General features: G+C 44.2%; 1 protein-coding gene across 7 annotated transcripts in view; it reads left to right on the top strand.

Annotated features, from left to right (window-relative positions):
* LOC131671296 (protein turtle-like) overlaps positions 1-19,081 on the top strand; it is a 160,089-nt gene that overhangs the window by 39,264 nt on the left and 101,744 nt on the right. For all 7 annotated transcript variants that reach the window (XM_058947619.1, XM_058947622.1, XM_058947623.1 and 4 more), the window contains one exon: positions 2,283-2,311. The gene's annotated coding sequence lies outside the window, so the exon portion shown is untranslated. The remainder of the gene's footprint in view (positions 1-2,282; positions 2,312-19,081) is intronic.

Below are 19,081 nucleotides of genomic sequence, written 5' to 3' on the forward strand. Positions count from 1 at the left end.
ACGCATACCAATCTTTAACGTAAATACATATTTTTTATTTATAAATTATTGCATTTTTGTAATAACTATTAAATGATAACCATATAGTGGTTTTTTTATACAACATTTTGCTGTGATGTGATAATTTCCTATCTTTAGTATCCGCACTACATTATATCGCGATTATTTATTTAAAATAATTGTTTGATAGTAAATATTCGCTCACAAAATAAGAGTACATAAATAGTATATTGATTAAATATTAAGGTAAATTCTTATCCTATGTTAACACACTGGGTATTTATGTAAGTGTTGGAATATCATAAAAAAGCGAAGCGATGAATAAAGTATTTTTATAATGGATATATCTATATACCCATTGTTTGTTGTAGCGTCACTTTCCATATATGATAATAGATTTGATCGCTAATAACTAATTCGCACCTGATATTTGATTATTCTAATCTGAAATGATCACGGGTACGACGGGTTGCCGTATGCAGGTGCTTCAAAAATATACTACGTACCGTTACAGATGAGAGAGGTGCAGGATAGAGAAAAGTATAATAAAAGAGAAATGAAAGCGCGGTATATTCCGTTTTTTCGAAGCGGCGTCGGTGCGCCATTGCCAAACAAGAAAAATCACTTGTCCGAGCTGCAAAAGATTGAAATCATCGAACAATTTCTTTCAAATGCTTGCTAATCCACATTTAATCAGCGTCGCTCTTTTTCGCATTTGCGAAGTTGCTCGCTGGTCAGCAGCAGCGCAGGTTTCTCTCTCGGCATTTCCAATTTCATTTTACCGGGGAGTAAGAAACAATAGCGCGCAGTCCGAATGCCAAGGAGAAAATTCCAGGCCGTCGCTGCCGGCGGCGAAATCAATGAAGAGAAATTGCCCTTTCGCACGCTACAGAGCCGTCGTGAGTCGACGCCGTCTTGGGCCTATTATTTATATCGCACGCGTGTTGTTGCACGTATATTTGCTCGGGATTGAATCAAACGGGCCGCAGAGTCAGTTACGCTGCAGCCCGTAATTTTTCATCGTCTTCTAACAATAATAACTTTGACTCAGTTTGAGCTTCGCTTTAAGTTTTGTTTATCTTTCTTTTCGTAATCACAGCGATGCTCTGATTGATACTTGTAAATACTGACTTTCAAATCGCATAAATAAATAAGTTTTTATCGCGGCAAAAGAGCTCTAATTCAATAATTGCTAGACGTTTCATTTGTATATTTGATTTTGGCCCTCGACACGATTCAGTGATTTGATTAACGGGCTCCCAATGCTCACGCGTATTTGGTACAAGTAATGCTTGTAAAATCACGAGCGCTATCTGCCCGTCAATATTGACAATTTTATTTAAACGTAACATGTGCAGTTTGTAATTCAGTTGTCATAACTGTCCAGCCACAGCAACAAGAGCTGACCTAAATTTTTTTCAATTACCATACCGTCAGTCAGGTTAATAAACGAGAGACTTGAGATCTACTGGCGAACATTTTCAAAGCATTTCTCGTGTTCTGTTGGAGGGTCGAAGTCTTTGAATTAATATGCCGAAGCTGGAAAGAAAACAAACTAAGAAGGAAAAGTCAAGGAAGACTGCTGCAGCGCAAGCTGAAAAAGAAGCAGCAGAAAGAAAAGGGGGAATAGAAACAAACGGTAGCTTGGTGCCTCGATCAATCGGTTCATTTGAATAAAATCGCTCTCGCACAGCAATGGCTCGAGCACTGCGGATGCAGCAAACAGCCAGCTGCTTCTCTCTCTCTCTCTCTCTCTCTCTCTCTCTCTCATCTTACTTTTCGATTTTAACTTCTTGTAGGTACTTAATGTTGCGCGCCATTTCGATACCAATTTATGCATACGATTCTTCGCTTTTTCAACCTTTCCTTCGCATTTTCTCCATTTTTTTTAATATCAAAGAAACCAATACTATTCTTATATTGTCGCAGCAATATCCATATGTATCGAAAATTGCTACATCGGATTTTATTAACGCATGCATATTACAATTGCTAATTGTAGGCAACGAAATTTAATTGCACGTATAGAAATACAATTTTACCATAATGAATAATTTAAATATATGCAATTAATGAGGAAGCATTTCTAACGGAAGTTCATTGGCGTTGAATTATGATAGGACAGTACTAATTTAATACGATGTTGATATTTTAGTTATTCTTTGCATAATTAATTACTTACAGCTCGCCGCAAATAAAATTGCGGATATTCATGCGCATCTAAAGTTTCGTTATGAAAAATGAAGAGTTACTTAATGGTACGTTGTGTTTTTATGTTACAGAGACCTGTTGGCTGGGATTGAATTAAGAGGTTGGTACATTTTCATAAAATCGTTTGATAATTAAAAGTACGCAATTAAGCAAATAAAACTTGCATCGTTGAGTCACGTACATGAAGTGAAGAAAAAACTTAAATCATGTCAGTTAGGAAAATCAGGGAAAACATGTGGCGTATGAAGTGGTCAAATAGAGCACAGAACGCATGCGAGAACGGAATAGCGAGCGCGCGAGTGGCGCACTGCACTGCGCATGTATAATGCAATGTTTGTGCATTATGCAGCAGCTAGCAAAGGGCGCTGCGTCAGCAAGTTAGTTTGCGTGTGTTTTTTTAGCATTTCAGCCGGGGCGGCGTCACGGTCCTAACGAAGGAGAGACTAAGAATTTCGAGTGTCGCCAGCTATGAAGTTTGAGAACGCGCAGCGCCGACTGGCCTTCGAAATGTCTTCGTTTCATTAGCAGTGCAAAGCCGAGTTTTAATTGAATTTGTTGGTCCAGTGACGGAGGCACGAGCGAGCATGCACAATCGTTCCGCGACGAGGCGTCTTTCTCAAGTTTCAACTTTCGAAACTTGACACCGAGAATTACTACTTGTATATAATCACCACCTCTCGCCGAATCAAGCAGACGGTGAACAATCGAATTTTTCGGCTCACCTTTCAAGGTATTTTTTTTGCTCAAATTGCATGAGACTACCATCCGAATGGTTCGGAGTGTAGAGAACAGAAATTACGTGGTATTGTGAGTAAAAGTTCGCCGTGAGATTCTCTGAATGGAAGTGCTCTGATGAAAACTTTTGATTGTAATGATGATTAATTAGGTGTTTTTAGACTGCACAAAAACAAAGTTTTAGGCGCGATGAAAGTTGTCGATGTAACAAAGATAGTTCAGAGTGAGGCTGGTTATAAAATTTGCAATGTGCTATTGTGGTCTGACGATATGTACGCTTGTACTACTGTATAAGCCATTAGACATTTTCTTTCATTATTTACAATTCTTTTCATTATTATTCATTTAATTCTGAAATATTATAGGTGTCAAATGAAGTTTTACATGAGGTTAGCTTGATTGCAACTGCCATTGAACAAAGTAACGTGACTTTCAATTTACAAGGAAAAAGGTTGATCCGCAATAGTGGAATTTACGGATATCGAAGATAAATGGGAGCCCAGTAATACGAAAAAAAAAACAAAACTCGTTCGTCTCCTGCGATGATGGCAGTGCTTGAGAGGGAAGGAGCAGGAAAAAAATGAGACAAATAAATACGGTAAACGAGAGTAGTATTCGATGACGGCTGTTGAAGCTTTGACTAGAGACGGATTACCCGGGTAACCTTTCAACGACACGGATTGTTCCTGAAGCAAATTCGAGAGAGAAAGAGATGCTCGAGGGTCGTTTGTAAGCGTGTTGTAGCAGCTGGCACGACGTGGCTCCGAGCCGAGGTGCAGAGCTGCGACTGATAGCAATCTGCGGCAGCTCGATAACGATTCTGGTTATTGGATTCTCGCGATGATGTGTCTACTTTGTTGGTGGCTTGTGGCTTTGCACCCTCCGCGCGCGCCCTCATTAGACCAGCCAACAAACTTGATTGAACGCTGCCGCCACAGCCTCATCTCGTCTCGAGTCTCCGAGTCTCGAGATTCGATTGAAATCACCTCTCCCGTGGCTTTGCTGCCTTAAGATATTACGCGCCGAAATACCGGATTAAAACACGCTGATTAGCTTGCTGCAAGCTCTGATGGCCAATTTACTATCCCGGTGCTGCTAGTTTATAATGACTTACGCATTAATGAAAATCATGATAATCCGAGTAAATGTATCATCGTGACGTACGTTATCCCAGCCAGCCGTCGCATCTAGCTTGCATTTTACGTTTAATATCGATTCCAATTCTATTACTGATTGCGCACACTGGTGGATTCATGCAAGTAGTATAAATCGAGCTTGGTCGGGCGGCTAGCATAACACCAATGAATACGGCCGACCGATTCATTTCCTCTTTCGAGCGAAACGTATGTCTTCAGTTTAGCCGTGCTAGCTTCGACAAGTAATAAATAGTCGTTTGAATCGGTAAACGTAAACTTTTGACCATTCTGTGAAAGCGTCGATGGACCTAATTGGCTCTAGAATTGAAATATTTGAAAACTGAAAGTGTTTTCGAACGGAGGAGGCGTGCAAGAGGATCGAATCGAGTAAAATAAACGAAGTGCGCGGGAGTAAGAAAGCGGCCGGAAGGCACTGCGGGACAGTCGAAGCAGTCGAAGCGCAAGGAGGATTGGTCAAAGGCGCAACAGCGTTCGGCGCTCCGCGCAAGCGTTCCAAGGGGTCGGCCACGCCGTGGCTATCAGTCGCTTTCGCACGAGCGAAGCATAAATACTCAGTTGGCGCATAAATTACCCGGCATTAATGCATCGAGGCCGATAATGCGAATTTATCGAGGGCGGCTGCGTGCGCGCGGCTTTTCGGGCCTTTTTCCGCTTGACGGCGGTGTGCTCCCGCGGCAGCCGTATTAATCTCCCGCAGCAGATAGCGGCCCATCTATCCTCGGCGCTCCGGGATGCGGCTGACACTCGAAATCAATGGCTCACACAGATATACACCGCCTTTCCAAGTTTCGCTCAGCTCTGTCTTCGGATATATGGCCTCGCGCGCCGGCTCTTTGGCCCTCCGGCTGCTCTGCGCCTTTTATTACATGGGCCCTGTGTGTTCGCGCGACGTACTACTTTCGCAGAAACTTCGATCGATGTTTTCGCACTATGCTTCCATGCTGTATTGTACCGTCCTTTCTTCATAATCTTGTTTAACATTCTTTTGACGTTTCGCCGTTATAGATGTATCCTCTTAGAATACCGCCCGAATAGCGAGCTCATGTGCGTATAAAAATGCAGTCGAATGATCACACTCTCAGACACGGATTATTCTCTTTTTTCCAATACGAATAGCCTATGGTATTAACATTATTAACTACCATTGAATTTGATGTGATCAACAAAAGCTCATTACGCATGATTCAGATTGTCAGAGGCCAAATCTTTTGCAAGTGGAAATTTCCTCGCTACGCAAAATTTCAATTAAAAAGAACTCATTAATAACTGCGCGTGCTTGTGCGCGGATTTTCCGCTTGAAACTTGAAAATTCATAAAAAAAGTCGAAAATGCTTTTGAAATATGAAACTTTCGTGTGACAGTTTTTTACAATCGCTTTCCAGCATCGTGAAAAATCTCGGGCTTTCACACTCTCTCTTTGCTTGCTTTTTTGTGTGCCGAACAATATAAATTTTACGACACCCGTCAGACGGATGGACATGCAATTTTTCATTCTTATTTTTCCGTGACGGTATAGAGCTTTCACATATGACGCGTAGAATTTCAGCGGAAAAATTCTGAAAGCTTGACCGAGCAAAATTGACACGTTTATTAAAACGCTAAACCGCAAATGGAGAACGCACATTTACAAACAGTCAGGCGTAGAAGCGTATTTTAAAAATTAGTCGCTTTGCGCAAAAGCCAATGCATGTTGCGCCGAATCATTCCCATTGCTAGAGAAAGCGAAAGAAAGAGAGAGAGAGAGAGAGAGAGAGAGAGAGAGGGCGAGAGGGCGAGAAAGAGAGTGAGAGTGAGAGAGGGAGCAGAACAGCCGACTAAACGCACGCAATTTTCCAACCATGATAGAAGCTTGGGCTCTGCGTCCAGGAAAAAATATAGCCGGGAGGGATAGGAAAAAAAGTTCCTCTATAGCAGGCAAAAGGCGAGAGCTCCGCACGCGAAAAAAAAAACCAAACAAACATGCTAGGCACAGCACACACGGTTTATCATCGTCGCGTAGTCTTGCACGCACCTCCGCAGCTGTCCCTGGGGCGTCGTTGCTTTGGGTTCGATGTGCCGGCACACGCAGACTAACTTCCTGGACTCTTCGGCCGTTCATTATTCAGATGAGGCTGTGTGTGCGCACTTCAGGGCCTCTGTTTTTTTTTTTTTGTCATCGGGATAAACTTGACGCGCGTGCAACTGATGAAACGAGCGCTCGTCGCTTGCCCAAACGAACCAAGCTCATTCCTCTTTTTAGCCGAACGCTCGGCCAAAAGAGGTCAGAGCTTCGTCTGTGTGTATTTTTTGCGTTTCCCTCCGTCGTTTCGGTCGGTTTCGCAGGTTGTTAGCCTTTGAAACGCTTCTTGGGTCAACACTGGTGTTGGTGAGCGTGAGATCGGTATCAGTGCAAGGAGAAAAAGCTAATCTGCACGAGGACGAGGAGCGTTGAGCCGAAAGCGATTTCGTCAGAGCGAATGCACAGCAGCTGCGTGAAAGACTCATCGCGGCGCGCGTAACGTGTTTGCACGTGCGGTCGAAAGTAGTAGCAATTACATTTGAGAGTTGATTATCGTATACTCAATTATGAGAAAACGAGAAGGGCATAAGTGAAAGACGCAAAGGGGGCCAAAGGTCTGGGGCGAGCATGCAACACCGAGGCAGCGAGAGCAACGTGTGATTACAGCTGCAGTCGTGAGAGTAACGAGCTTCTGATAAAGCAGAATTATCCGCGCTGTGCTTTTCTCTCGTTTGCGGCTGACGTGTGGCTGACGTGCAGCTACTGTACGCGCGCGCGCTCGCAGCAATTAAGTTAATGACGCTGCCATTATTACGTGAACTCCGCCGCCGCTTGATGTTTTTACACGGGGCGCGCATTAGCTCTTTGGGGGCCAGAGAGAGCCTCATACAGTTTTGCGTTTGCACTGCATATTACGCGAGCTGCGAGCTGACCGAAAATTGCGAAAACCTGTAAAAAGACTCCTCGCGCTTAATTGCCCGAAATAATTGCTCGCTAATTAGCGCTTGGATTGGCACAAAAAAAAACGAGAAAAAAAAACGCCTCTGCACTGTAATTGCCGTTCGATAAGCGTCCGTCCTCTGCTTCGAGCGTTTATTTTGTTGCCAATTTCGCTAGAGTCTAAAACGAGTATTGATTTGTCGCTTTTCGCTGACGATTCGAGATAAAAATCTCTCTACACAGTCAAATTTTCCACGCACACAAATTCAGCTCGATCTTGGCTCACCGCGTAAATTTTGGCCGGGCCGCGAGCTCATTATACTTGCAGCCCATAAAAATACAGATACCTTCCGCTCCAACATAACTCACTCGTAATACATTCCATTCTACTGCTCTTATTACTGTCTTCAACATTTGTGATGCTACGTAGTCTGCAAATGAAATATAGCAGCTCACTCGTTTGGATGGATCTTTGAAAAGCGTCGTTTGCTATATAATACCGAAAAGTGCAGTCAGCAGAGGTGATTTTTTGGGTAAAGCGAGTGTAACGGCGTGGCTTTTTTTTTAATTTGCGAGAGAATAAGAAACGAGGTAACGGGCTGTGGAAAATTTTTTGTTGGTTCTTTTGGGCAGGCTCGGCTTTCTGTAGTTGTCAAGCCACGCCGCGACGCTACTGCTCATGGCCGTTCGTGCATCTCAAGCTCAGTGCGTCGCGCTCAGCTAGTCGCTTCGTTTTCCACCGAGTTCGAGACAGAGACAGAGAAAGATGGTCTGATGTGTGTCGACAACGGTTGAACACGCCAAAGTTTCTCTAACATGTACAAGAGGCTGTAATAACGAAAAGTAAACGAGAACGAAATCACAGTCTGAGTCATCTGTAAATGAGAGCGTCGCTTGGAAGTGAAAAGAATCAATATCAGGAGATAGATTGATTCTGGTAATAGCATATTTCGCGATATTCGATGCGAATGAACGCGAACACAAACAAAATAGGATCCGGGAGGGAATAGAAGATCTGTGCGTCTTTTGGTTTGCGCGGGCGAGCGCGTTGCGAGGCTTTACTAAGGGAATCGCTGCACGACAGCAGAGCCAAGCGCTCTCACGAGTCCAGATCTGTAGTAAATAGTAGAATGTACGAGTGTATATCGACTCGCTCTCGCTCTCTCTCTCTCTCTCTCTCTCTCTCTCTCGTTATCTGTGGTAGCGTCTCCGCTGCACGTGCACGAAAGAGAAATACGGTCACATAGAGTGGACACGGCGGATGTGTGTGTGTGTGTGTGTGTCTATAGTTTGGCGCGTCAGCGGCAACTGCTTGAACACGTACTTGGAATGGAGGTGGGATTTGACTGCTCTGTCTCTCTCGCTGATACAGCCGCGGCTAGCAGAGAGTTCAAGGGTTCCGAGAGCAACCTACCTCAAATGTCTCTCCGCTATTGCAAGCTCGTAATCGTCTATGTCGCGCGCTCGCGTTCGGCCGTTTCCCATGATTTACTTCTAACCTTCCAACGATAATTATTCTCGGACTCGCCGAATGGTACAAGGTTTTACCGCGAGACCGATACGATCGGGCCAAGCGTAGCAGATTGAACTTGTTGGACGGAAAAAAAGTTGCGCGCGCGCGACGAGCTCAAGCCGCGATATGTTATTTCGTCGCCGATGTATGTGGGTTTTCGCCGGAAGTCTGCTGTGCGGGAAGCTTTTGCGTACAATAGATGGAGCGGAGCGAGCTGGAGCAGCTCGTATCGCTGCGAAGCAGGCTCCTCGACTGCTCGTAAAACCGCGAGAGAGGAGAGAGCTCGGGCCAAATCGTAAAGCTTTGCGTCCGGCGCGGCGTTAAATTTCCAACAGACTCATGAAAGCGGCCGCTACAAGCGATGCCGCGCTACGCCAGTCATTAAAGCTCAACGATTTCGCCGGTTTAGATCTGATATCAGCGTCCAGCCATGCGAATCCTCGATTTCGCGTGTCTCTTCCAGTTATGGCCTGATAAACATGTTGCCCTTTAGGTTCGCTCTCTCTCTCTCTCTCTCTCTCTCTCTCTCTCTCTCTCTCTCTCTCTCTCTCTCTCTGCGGATGCATTTAAACTCTCCTCCACTCGGACATAACAAATTACGACGATACTCGAGATACCCACTCGAACGAAGAAGCTTTTCCACAAAATTTTCAATTTTCGTTTCCGCTACCGCTACTATTTCACTCTTGCGTATACGTTATACGAGCGAGTACGTATGAAATCCAACCCGTACTCCTGTTATTCCAAATATCCACAAAGAACAGACATATTTTTAAAAGAATTAATTGAATTTACTTTTGCATTTTATTTTAGCCAGACAAAATGTGCGTACAAGCTTTTGGTTCTCTTGACACTCTGCATTATTATTGTTATTATTATCAATCCTACTCCAGTTCCATATAACATAAATTACTATGAAGGATTTTGAGATCCTTACTTTCAATGCGATGTAAAGAAAAACGTTGATAAGAAAAAAAACGTTAATTCCATTGACCTTTAACTTAAAATTCACCGTATATATTTAAAACTGAAAGAGAATCTTAAAAATGGTGACAAGTTGAAAGGATTGCGACTGCGTTCATATGTGGAAATATCTAGTTGCACGCGCGTGACCCAAACACGACCTCTACTAGCTAGAGTTGTAGCAAATGAGTTTCGAATCATTTGGCCGTGATTACTACGTTGATTTTCAAGCAAAAGCAGCTTTAGCTATTTCACTGTAATTACCGAGTCTCTTTACATATATGTGTTTACCAGCTAGCGCAAACCGTGTGATTCCAAATGTACTTATATCGATGTAAACAGTTGTTAAGATCGAAAGCAATGCGTTATTGAGGAAACCCGACGAGATGTCGAAAATGAAGCAGAACAATGATTGCAGAAGCAGACGCGTGATGAAAAAGAGTTCGTAGTAGGGCACCGAGCTTCGAGAAAATCTGAGATGTCAGGGAGATTGAGCCGAAAGTATCTGGGCGACTTTTTGTCGGGAGCGCGCTAATACGAAGAAAGGCCAAAGAAAGATGAAGGCGAGCTCGCGCGAGGATTAATCAGAAACATCGAGCGTGCTGGCAATGCGAGATGCGCGCGTTTCTTTTCCGCATTTCGTCGCCCCCCTGCCGCACCCTTTGATGAGACCTCGCTTTTCTGCCATTACTTTGCTATATCTTTCGGACCATTTTATCCCTCCCAGCTGTGCTCTCTAAGTAATTGTCATTTTCCTCTTGCCATGTTTCTTCTTTCGCGTGCCTGCTGTGAGTTATTAGGCAAAGCATTAGATAACGCAGATGATTGCGTACACCGCAAAAGCCGCGATTGCAAAAAAAAAAAAATGCGCGAGCCTTCCACTGTATATCTGCCCGTTGGATTTGTCAACGTGACAATGACCAACAGAAACTGCCATGTGTGCGAATCCAGTTACATCAATTTCTACCTACCGCATTAATTTGTACTCTACCCAACCCTTTGCCGCGGCCATCCCACTCGTTCCCAAAAGTCCGCTTGTAAAAGTCCCTCGGTTACCCTTCGTTGCTCCTCTTTTCGGATACTCGTGCGAGACGTGCGTAAATCTTGGAATATTTGGAAGTTTTGTCTAAAATACGAATGTCGAATGCGCATTAAACAATACAAGTTGTCGGACGAAATTGAGCGGCTATGTATTCCGAGGAAGTCTGGAATCGCGTCGATTACTCGCGAAGCGCACTTACAATCGTGAGGACAGGTATGAGAGTGCTACGAACAGAAACCGTTCGAATCCTCTATCTTTTTCTCTATAGCTCTTATTCTTATAGGCGTAGCAGTAGATATAGCTTACGTTAGATCGATTTCAATTTCAAGCTTGAATAAATGTTTCTTTCTCTGCGTTCGTTCACTCTCACATTTCATTTCTCGCAGTGCTGCCGTTATCGTCGATGGCTATTGTGATTCTTGGCTAATCGTTTGCTGATTTTCAGAACCAACAACGAAAGCGCGTTATTTCGCGAGTACTTCAAGGATCAATCGGTTGAAAATCAATCAGTCGTTCTTGTAAAAGTGAGGAAGCTAACGTCGAGACTGATTTGTTTGCTTTCCGTTTCAGGTACGTAAGTGCTATTTCAAAAGCTCCTGAATCGCTCCGCGTTCGTAGGTATAAATATTTAGATTGTATCGAGTCCATTAAGCAGCACATATTTCTCGTGATTTTGATAATTGAGCGTAGGTAGCGGGAGATAAATTTGTACGGAGAAAGAGGCAAAAAACGTCAGTGGCAGGGACAAAGAATGAAATATGTTTTACGCCAGGACGCCGATTTTGCACAGCGCTGCAGCTTGTGCTGCTACGAGCTTCGATTTATCTTCCATTCAAGAGAAGATTTTCAAGGGACGATCGCCTCTCTTTTATCTTTCTCCCGTTTCACCGCGCGCTATATTGCCCTTGAGACCATGCAATGCGTCAGCTTGTCGGAAAAATTGCTCGCAATCCGTTTTGCATATTTCAATGATTGCGGATCAATTAGGAAAGTCATTTTTACCGCTAAGAGATACCGTGAAAAATGCATAAGCGTGAAAAGCACGAAGGACCAACCCGGTGGCGAAGAAATCCAAGTACACGTTACTTTCACGACTGCGGACACAGCTACCTCGGCTACTTCATTAAAAAGAAGAGATCCAAGTGAGTTTATTTAGCAGCAAGAGAGAAGAATCATTAAAAGTTTTGCCGTTTCAAGTCGAATCAGCTGAGAATGTCGGCGGCAGGAAAGAGCTACGAGCTTTCTTTTCACCCCAATTAAGAACAGAAGAAACAAAACCCGTATAAACTCGAATAAATAATCTCTTGGCGAAAATAATGGCGAGCTTGAAAGGCCATAGCCGTGGCCCAATAAGCTTAATTAAAAGAAAGTAATTGGCGCGGAGACGTTTGATAGTCGGCGGAGGCGAATTCACCACGTAGAAAAGCAGTGGTACGCAGAGGCGAGGGCGAGTGGAGAGTTGGCGATCATCGCAATTTGCCCGTCAAGGAGTCCGCGAGCAGCCCGACACGCGCGCTACCACTACTCCAAATTGACCCAGCGCGAGCAAGGGTCTTGGAATAATTAACCGAAGCTCTTGAGCGATCGGGATGCGAGTCGACAAACAACCCAATTACGTGGCTAAACATCGAGCGCTGCTCTGCTATTGCGAGTGCCACTGGCCTGCTTCACGCTGCTCCTTCTTCCCTCTCCGGCCCTCGATCAAACTTTTAACGCCGCCGTCTCGAATGGCTTCTTTGCTCTCGCGCGCATGCGACGCGCTTACGGCGGTGTTTTCCAATTGCAGCTGTTAATTGTCATTTGACTGACTGCTCACGGTTGAAGGACCGACGAGCCGTAGAATCGTATAGTGGCATTTCTCTCTCCGAAACGCAGCAAAGAGTCATTCAACCAGCGCGTAGTCTGCCGATAAGAACGGAATTATGTTTCATCGCTACAGCCCGCGCATTTCATTATGAGAATTACCGCTAAACGACTAACCCTTCCAATTGCGGTTAACCCACTCAAGTGAATTCGTTCATTCATCTGGAGCATGTATTCCGGCATTTATCTTCGAACGTTCAAGCGAAATTAGCATAGTGGAAGAATATAACTGCCATCAGCAGGAACAGAATACATAACACCGGGAGAAAGAGAGAAAAAGACCGTCTGTAGTAATACGAAGACAAGAAAAATAACGTGAACGTTTTACCGAGTACATTTTTATTTGGAATGTAAATAGAGTAACGTCGACTTTCAAATTCCCACCTCAACAGCGCATATAAATGTTTTCATACCAATCGGCTTCAAATGGTTCTCTTTTTTTAGCAATGGAATTTTACTTTTTAGCATCAATTTGCGCTTTTCCCCTCGAATGGAGCATTGCTATTTTTCGATTTCGGCTGGCGGCTGTGACTGGAAAAAATTCGACAAAATGCATGGCAGGGGTTTAGAGAGAGATTTTTTTATCTATTATTTGTAACAATATTAGCGATGTAGGCCTTTTTTAACATTTCGGGATTATTCTGTTATATTTTCGTGAAAACGTGAAATAAACCAACAACAACAAATATTGTGATTGCTGATTTGCGTTAAATTCATTCGATTGGCCGACTATTTTATGAGCTCGACTACTTCTCCATCTGGTTTTATCATAATCTTATAATTGTCATTAGAGAGCGGGAATTGACATTGCGAATTGATATCTGTCCGCGACAGCAGGGATCGAGATAAAACGGGCAAGAGAAAAAAAGAAGATGCTGGCGAGCTCATCTTCCCCCCCAAATATATCGTGAAGTCGTGTGAGAGCGAGCAGGAGGAGAAAAAAATGTAACGTGTTCCTTCGCGCGAACAAGATAATGCGCGTGGCAAAGACAGACTGTGAGAGAGGGAGAGGGGGCGGTAGAGCGAGAGAGAGAGAGAGAGAGAGCTCGGCTGGTTTCGGTTAGCTCCGCGAGTTGTCGGCGGTCGATAGAGCAAACACGACCGCGCCCCAACCCCTCCAGGGGGCCCCTCTCTCTGCCGCTTATTCGCTCTCGCACTCACGGCTCCACAGAGATATATACGATCAGGTCACCGCCAACGGCCCGACGGAATATCATAATTATTACAGGCTCGTTACGCCGATGGCCCCGCAGGCCGAAAAGTTGCGCGCACGCTCAGACGCTGACGATGAATTATAAACAAAGCGCCCCCTCTCACGGCTCTGACACACTGCCGGTTAAATTCCGCGATACGCGCTTCATTATTCAAATTCGACTTGGTATAGTGTCACACACTCAGAAATAGATAAAGTTTTGAACCGCAGGGTTCTCGACGGGAGAGAGGGGCTTTGTCGAGTAGGCGAGAATTTGGTATGCAGCCGCTGTTTTTCGCCTGGCCGTGGTATAGTCGCTCGTTCAGCTACTACGGCCGAAAGCAAAACTCGAGCGCTCGCGGCTCGGCTAAAGTTGCAATGAGAGACAAAGGCGTACCATTATCTCATTGTCGACGTGGTGTTTCATTAGTGGCGCGATTTTGGGGGGTTGCAGTCGTCGGATCATTCGACGATTTTCCAACCACTTGAAATAGCAGGGCCGCCACCGCCGCCGCCGTCGCTATAGCAGCCATGCTGCTACATTTCAGATAGAGGGAAAGAGCCACTCGAAGCTTGAGTGCAAGCGGTAATTAAAATTTCATTAAGCGGCTAGGCATTCGGAATTATTTAGAGTCGAGTTAATCTTTTGCCCAGATTCCTCAATGGAATTTCCAAATACCTCGCTACAAATCTGCTCATCAGCCGTGATGTCCCGCGCAATTTTCAACCAGTCGCTTGCTGCGCGGCCGCGATTTTATTGGACTTGGCCGTTTTTCAATGACGTGCGAGGGCGTTCATGGGAAAAGCGCGAACGATATAGGTGGCCGACAAGTCCAGTCAATAAGTGAAGGGATAAGCGATCGATCCACGAGAAGTATACGTAGCTGCCGCGCTCGCGCAAGACGAATTTCTCCGGCAACTAGCTTATATTCTCCGGCTAACGCAGTTTAATCAAACTCAATCTAGGGGAATGGCAATAGACTGCGAGAGCACCACATGCGCTCTCGCGAGCAAAGCAGCTCCTCCCCGACTTCATCATGATATATCACGCCGCCACCGCCTCGTGCATTTAATTAATAATCCAGAGAGAGAGAAAGAGAGAGAGAGAGAGTGAGAGAGAGAGAGAGAGAGAGAGGATGGTTGGTTATTAATATTCGAGGTGAGTTAACGCGCGTAGGATCGCGGATATTAAGCTAACAGTAATTCGCGACGAGCATTAAAATTCTACAATAATCTAATGGGGTTCCAAGATACCTTGCGTCCTTTCGTAACTTTCCTCATTGTAATTGCCAATGTATAATTCAAATTTACTTTCTTACGTCTTTTTCATCGGATGTTGCTTAATTTCTCCTATCCCCATAGCTTTGCTTGTTAACTTTATTCGCTCTTCTCTCAGTTCGAGTGTACCCTCCGTCGCCTTCTAAGAAATTCGGCAAACTAGAGAATATAGGTGTTGCATTACGGTATGACCGATCAAGCGACACGCAACTTCGGCCAAGGTATGATGTTTCTGTGTGTACGTGTGCGCGCATGGCCATGTATTCAGAGCAGGTCCTCTCTAATGCCGTATAAATTTCTTTTTCGCTTTTCTCCCTCTGCCTCGCGATCCTTGAAACTTCCAATCTCCAGCGGTTTCGCGAAATTAATGTCATTTATCAAGGGAATATTGATACTCATCCGACCACATTTCCCGGATTCACGATGATTTATAATTCTGTTTTCCAACCAATGGGATTCGCAAGAGCGACTAGATACTTTTACAAATGCGAGTGCCGCTGATTTATATTTCTATTATTGTTGATGCAAAGCCCAATATGATATTGAAATGCTTATCGCCACCCCATTACCGAAAAAGTTAACAAGCGGCGATATATTCAATTTTCTTTAAGAACCAAGCTTTAGACATGAAAACTATTAAACGCCGGCTGCTTTGATCTAGCATATGTCTGAGATGGAAAAGTCATCGTTATCTTGAACGTTTTATCAGACAGCCGCTTTTCTTGAACAAAGACTCCATTTTAATCCTAAAAGAGATTTATTAATTCTAACCCTCTGCCGATCATTCAAATATCATCATTAAAAGGTCGTACTTTTATCAAGCATACGTAAGCCTTATGACACTTTTTTTCTCTTGCTTTACGAAGTTTCCCTACGTACATAATATGAGCACGCGCAATATTCCTTCTACGTAATCATGTTGCTCTTTTTAATCTTACGCCGTATGCATTATATTTATACGCAAGAACATTCATCAAGATGAAGCGAATTTGTCGTGAAATTTACTCGTAGCGAGTTGATGGCGACAAAAGAGCCACTGGATAAATAGGATTGCCTTTCGAATTCCGACTGACTAGACGCCAGTGCAAGCAAAAATTGATGGAGTTTAGGTACAAATTTATGTCTACAGAATAAATTGAAACGATCAAGAACTATGACTTGCTGGAAAATGTACTCGTTCAGTTGACCGGTTCATTGGACAGAGCCCAGTACTCTCGTGTAAGGACGACTGTAGAAGCAAAACAATGAAAGCTCTGGTATGCGATAGTTCAAAGTATCTCGATGATCAAGGAAGGGTGCACAGAGCAGAACAGCGTTGTCAAAAAGGGAGGGGGGGGGGGTGAAACACCCTCCATAATACAGTGATAAATGAGATACCTTAAAAACCCGACAAGGGTGCACGGAGTACGAAGATTAATACAAAAAATATATCTATTCAAGTGATAAACTCAGCGTGAACTCGGAAAATCTCTACTGCCAAAGAAATTGAATTACGCCGCAGTGGATAAAATTTTCATCAATGGAGGAAAGTGAGTCGAGCGAAAAAATAGGTTAGGACGGTACGATAAAAAAGGCATTAGGTATATGTAACGACTGGTGGGTGTTTCTCGTGAACTCGCTACAGGAAGACACTGATACGCTTCTACGCTGAAACTTATTTGCATGGAGCGGCGAAACGCTCCCCGTGCAGTTGTACGCCGTCGAGAAAAGTCTTGAGAGTGCTCTTCACTCCGCAGTTGTGCGCTGAGCCTGTGTGTCTGTCTCTTGTCTGCTTTCTTGCGTGGCGCGCATTCACTGAACTAGCACAAGCCAACAAAGTAAGAAGCTTTTATAAATAGCGCGAGAAAAAAAAACGAAGACGAAGGAGTAGACGAAGCGAACGAGACCCTTCTCAATTTAAACATTCAGAAACAGAGTTGCCTGGGAACGCTCGTCGCTTCTTTCAAAAAATCATTTTAGCGTGAATCTTTCCCTTTTTATTGCAGTGCACTTTATTAAGCTTTGCACAATTAGCGTGACGCTCTCGTGGTGAATAAGAGCGAAGCACGCACTAATCTAGAATGTCGTTCATCCCTGCGCGCCCTTTGGAGGAGTGCTTCAGTGGGAGAAAAAAGACGAAGAATATCGTGAAGTTGTAGTTAACTAGCGGACGAGTTCCGAGGTTCAGTTGAAATGGCATATTGCTGTCGTTCGCGTATAGTATATACACAGGCATATTCTCCAGTGCAAGTTCGTCCGAAACCATTAGCGGGCGACCTATAAAAAGCTCAAGTAACGAGCGAACTTTACGCATATTTCCCGTCTTTTCCGCGAGCCCTCAGACTTCTCCCGCGTTTATCCGATTGCCCGCAATTTGGCTCTTACTACTTTTTATTTATCTCTTCGAATTCGAAAGCTCGCTCCCTTCACTTCCCTCAACTTTTTGATGCCTCTTCTCCGGACGATTCTTGCAAGCAACTTGCATAATTGCTCCTTTCGCCGTTCGTTGCTGAAACAAGACTTAGCCTTCTCTCTACAAGTTGACTGTTGACCTAATTGTTCTTTTCTCTGGCGGAGCTCACGCTTTTTCGTCTTCTTTCCGAATTTTTATTATTCCGAAACTTGATTTAACATTATCGCTCGAAATATCAGGCGGTATTGAATTTTTCATACAATGGATGTAGAAAAGTTTGCTGGAACGAGAAAGTTAGTTAGGGTAAATGCGTCCTCGACTGACAGTTCATCCCCCTAGCAAAGCTGGAACTTTAGGGATTTGCACGATTCCCTCCGGATGAGGAAAGAGCTTAGATATTTCAGGTGTCGTCGCCGTTACTCCGCTCCGATTCGCCGATTCGCTCAGTTGAATTTCAAAGCAAGAGGGAAGTACTAGCGCTGCCATGGCTGCGTCTCGTTTATTCGTCAACTAATTTTGAAGAAAGAGTGTAATTTCACCATGCCTTTGAGTGTAATTTCACGATGCGCGCTGTTATTAAATCCGCTTTGTAGTGCCGTTGGGAAACACAAGAATGCTCGAACACTGGTTTTCTAGCATCTAAAAACAGGTATCGAGCGGACGCTCATGTGCATCTTTTACGAGCGAAATCGTTCCGTCGAAACTTGATTACCAAGTATTTGCAAAGCTTGCTAGGTTTTTGTTCAAGTGGTGCTTGAAAATAAAATTTTTCAGTGCTACTAATTAATAGTACGTAAGCAAAAGTTGAAAGGGTCTGCCGGCGGACTACGAGGTAAATAAAATTGCTGCTCGGAGACTCATAAGATCAACAATGCGAATGCCAATAAGAGCAGATTATGGTAGCAAACAGAACTTCAATTGAACTGGAGCAAGCGCTCACGTAAACGTTTCGGGCAAATAATCAAAAGCTTGCCCCTAGTCGTGGAGTTCTCGAGGGAGGCGCGCACGGGGCGAAAGATCAAAGCCGCCAGATTCTCACGAGTTGGCTCTACGTACTGCCGCAACCAAGTGAAATGCCACGAAAAAGCCTCAGCAAAAGTCCACCTGCTGGCATTTTTTAATGGCCCTCGGGGCAGCCTGCGGAGGAGTCGGAAAGCTGCCTCGCTCACGTAGCATCTAATTCGATTGGCTCCACCCTTTTCTTCCTGCTAATTTCCGTTGCTCCCCTCGCCGCGCCACTATTCCAATTTCGTCGACGCTAGAGAGACTGCTTATGTACAACGCACTCGTCCACACAAGAAGGCTCGCATTTTGGCATACTCAGCGAGCTGTAATCAGGGCTCACCACGCCTACACATTCTAATTTCACAATCAACGATCTACTTCTCAGCCGTTGAGATACCATTACGATTACTATGTAATGATCGCTGGTACGCGCATAGTCCACACACACCAACTTGTATTTCATTCTTCTTAGGAAAATACGATGTTTTTATCGAAACTGATGAGTTTTCTTTTTTTGTAATTGCAGGACTGCATCTCTCAATGATTTCACAATATTGCTGCATCATTATTGTCTCTTGTACATACGCTTAGAAAACTGACAATTCGTATCGCAGATTGAATTTTTCACCCTCGCAGCGGTCAGACCGTACGAATAATATGAATTTGGATAAGTAAACAACTAAAGCAGTAATTAACGATCAGGCTACGAAGCTCACGATGAACGCAGTATCGAATGCTTTCGTCACACATAAACACGCACAACACAAAGGCGACGAAATTAGCGGCGCCGCG

This window comes from Phymastichus coffea, unplaced genomic scaffold, assembly GCF_024137745.1.
Source record: "Phymastichus coffea isolate CEN01 unplaced genomic scaffold, Cenicafe_Pcof_1.1 PCOF00123, whole genome shotgun sequence".
Taxonomy (NCBI): domain Eukaryota; kingdom Metazoa; phylum Arthropoda; class Insecta; order Hymenoptera; family Eulophidae; genus Phymastichus; species Phymastichus coffea.